Below are 3,515 nucleotides of genomic sequence, written 5' to 3'. Positions count from 1 at the left end.
CAACCGGTTCGGTCTTTCCGGTCAGCCCAAAATTATTTTGACTGAGAACATGAGAGAATTAATTTTATGTGTTTGAATTAATTCTCAGTTAATTTTATTTTCTCATCTCAACTTACCAGATGTGTCAGGTTCTGGCAAAATAATCGACACGTGAGCTCACGGCCAGTAGGATAGACATTCATCATATGCATATGTGTGCTTTGTTTGCTATGTCTTAATTGGGAATGCCTAATTGATATATATACCACCAGCTACTTGTTATATTTGCTACTTGTATTATCTGTTCATTACTTGTGCTTGAACTTGTTTGGTTGTTTGAACCTCATTACCCGTGTTTGTAACTGATTGTTTGGATTGTGGTGATTGGATCTTGATTGAGTTGTTTGGGCCTGAGGCCGTGACTAGTACGTTTAAGGCCTATTTTTGTATAAAGTATCTGACTGGTTCAGCATAGACTTAATGAACCTATGCTTGGAGCAGGATGATCATTTATACCGCGTAGGTAACTTCTTTTATGTTATGGTCTAGTAAAGTATAATAGAAGTTGTTGTTGGGATTAAATTTTGAGAAGTTTGAATTAACTATAGTAAGGTATTACGACCTCTAAGAATAGTAATATAATAGAGAAAAGGATACTTAACTAGGAGCCTTGAAACAGGGGTAAAACAAAATCGCAAAATAAAAAGTGCAACGCTCAGGAAAGGATTACTTGCGTGCTAAGAAACCTAATAGGAACATGATAAAGATAAGCAAAAGAATAAAGGAAAGCCAAGGAAACAGCATAACTAGCCCCTGACTCAGCCTGCGAAGCTAAGGCTGGCCAGAGGATATATATATATATATATATATATGAACATACATAGGTATCCCCAAAATACCAAAATAAACTCCTATCTCTCCCTAAACCTCTAAGAGGAGCAGCATACATAAGTTACTTGGAGAATAAGCTAAATACATATATACATATATACAAATAGAAAACCAAAATACACCCAAGGACTACTTCGCTTCCCAGGATCCAGACGCCTAGCGAGGAGCCTCTCGACCTGCATCTGAAAAATAACAATACAATATGGAATGAGAACCGGAGGTTCTCAGCATGGTAAAAGTGCCACGCGTATAATAAATAAGGTCCTGAAAATGTCATAGGCAATCCTAGAACTTCATTATTCAATTATCCAACTTAATTACTAAACAAAAACCATAAACAGGGGTAGGTATTCTAGATCCACCTAACTTACTCAATTTCAATCCACACCTATCACCAAACCATTTCTCCATTTCCTCCATCCCTCCATCATCCATAATGCAACAGGAACAAACAACCAAACAAGTTCAAGCACAAGTAATGAACAGATAATACAAGTAGCAAATATACAAGTATCAGGTGATATATATCAATTAGGCATTCCCAATTAAGGCATAGCAAACAAAGCACGCATATGCATATGATGAATGTCTATCCTACTGGCCGTGAGCTCACGTGTCGGTTATTTTGCCAGAGCCCGACACATCTAGTAGCTAACCCAGACATTGGTCTCTAGGTTGTGCATCTCCAGGAGGATCATAAACGAAGAAGAGTGCCTTTCCATATCGAACGAGTGTGCCTTTCCATGGATTTCATAGAGCTCGTCGTGGTGAACGTGTAGTCGCAAACGGTTCGTCAATCAGAGTTTCGGATCAAAAGTTATTGAGAGGTGGTGTTTGAGTGAGGATTAGGGAGCTCTCTTCCTCCCCCAAGCTAACATGGAGAAAATAATACCCCAAGCTCAATAGTAATCACGGGAAAAATCCCGGCTGACATAGGGGCAACACCCCAAGCTCAATATATTCAATAATTTCTCGTAATTATCATTTTCATTTCCGATACTAATTCATATCTCATTTTCACATTCATCCTCATTTTTATTCAATTATTCAAAAAATCACTCAAAAATCAATCTTCACTCTCATGCTCATTCTCATCATACCACTTGTTACTTTTCTCAATAATTCAGATTCAAAATATAATTCATTCTTTTCTAAATAAATCAAGCACCAAACGTAAACTTTCTTCATAATTCCCAAAAATCAAATTATAAAATCTTTGAAAATATAAATCTTTCTAAATAATCATTTTTAGACAAAGTCTCCAATTTTATAAAAATTTGGGCAGCATCTCCTCTAAAATTGGAACGATACAGAGAAGATTAGCATGGCCCCTACGCAAGGACAACACACACATAGCTGAGAAAGAAAGGCAGAAATGGAAAGGGAGAAGAGAGAAAGAGCTCAGAATCGGAGAAGAAGAGGGATCGGAGCCGCACTTTGTGCTATCGAGCTCGCCGCCACCCCTGCGTCTTGCCTACGCTGTCGCCTCCACTAAGCGATTGCCGTCATCGTGCGAGAAAGGAGAAGGAGCTCTCGAGGGGTCGTGAGCCGCTACGGTCACCGTCGTCTCAGCTATTCCCACCGCCGTTGGACCCATCGCACGCGTAGTCATCCAAGAAGCGCCGCTGACCATCGTTGCTGACACTAGGGTTTACCGCCGTCATTGTGCCTTGCTATCGCCATCAGAGCCGTCGCTGAGGAAGGGAGCCCGAACGCCATCGCTGGGAAGGAAGTTTGGCCATCGCGAACAGAACGCAATGGTACTGAGAGGCATCACTGTTGATGACGCCGAAGCTCGACAAGGGATGTAGTGCTGTCACCGAACCACCGTGTCGCCGTAGCTAGCGCCGGGAAGGTTGTTGGAGCTTGCCGAGGATACTGTTCTGATTCTGAAGTAATTCATCCATGTCACTGCTCATCTTTATCCTCTGTTCTGCCTCTGGATTCTGTGAGTTTCCGAAGCCTCTGCCACCATTAGAGTCGCTGTTCTGCCACCATCAAATTTGGAGGAGGACGCTACCACTGTCACCATTGAAGCTTGCCGGGGAAGGAGCTATTGACAGAAGAGACTGCTGCTGCTCTTAACTACTTTGTGCTGCTCTGTTCAGCCTCTGCTTCAGATTTCGTAGTTACCAGAGCCCTCGGCCACTCGGAAGCAATATTGGAGCTGCCCAAAACCACTTTGGTTGCTGCCCAGGAAACAAAATGAGTGTTAGAATCGCTAACAGAGCTGCTGTGTTTGGCAATTTTCATGAGTTTCAACATCGAGGTAGGGGATTTATTTTTAAGTTAAATGTTTTTAATTTAGAATGCCTACAAAGTTATTTGGATAAGTGCAAATGGTTAACAATGGTTAAGAATTTCTTAATTGACATGAATGACCTAAAACGCATTTGAAATTAGTTAGTTGTTGTGGTTATTCTGAGCTGTGATTGAATTTAGATGCTGTTGTGAATAATGATTAATTTAGCATAATTTATTAAATTGAAATATGCTGAGTTAATTATTGAAAAGCTGTCGTATGGATAACTGATGAATTGAGTTTGGATTGTTGCTGTGAATGTAATTGGTTTTGTTGTTATGAGAGACTAATTGATAGAAATAAGCTTGGTTTGAGGTTGTGAAATTTGGATTAAGTTTGATGA

The 3,515-nt window shown here is 40.3% G+C and overlaps 1 pseudogene; it reads left to right on the top strand.

Annotated features, from left to right (window-relative positions):
- The first annotated feature begins 2,134 nt into the window (after positions 1-2,134).
- LOC130983453 (U6 spliceosomal RNA) lies at positions 2,135-2,248 on the top strand (annotated as a pseudogene).
- Positions 2,249-3,515: the final 1,267 nt, after the last annotated feature.

Source organism: Arachis stenosperma, chromosome 5, assembly GCF_014773155.1.
Source record: "Arachis stenosperma cultivar V10309 chromosome 5, arast.V10309.gnm1.PFL2, whole genome shotgun sequence".
In the NCBI taxonomy this organism is placed as follows: domain Eukaryota; kingdom Viridiplantae; phylum Streptophyta; class Magnoliopsida; order Fabales; family Fabaceae; genus Arachis; species Arachis stenosperma.
The sequence above is the reverse complement of the archived record's forward strand: the minus strand, read 5'-3'. Positions and strand labels throughout refer to the sequence as shown.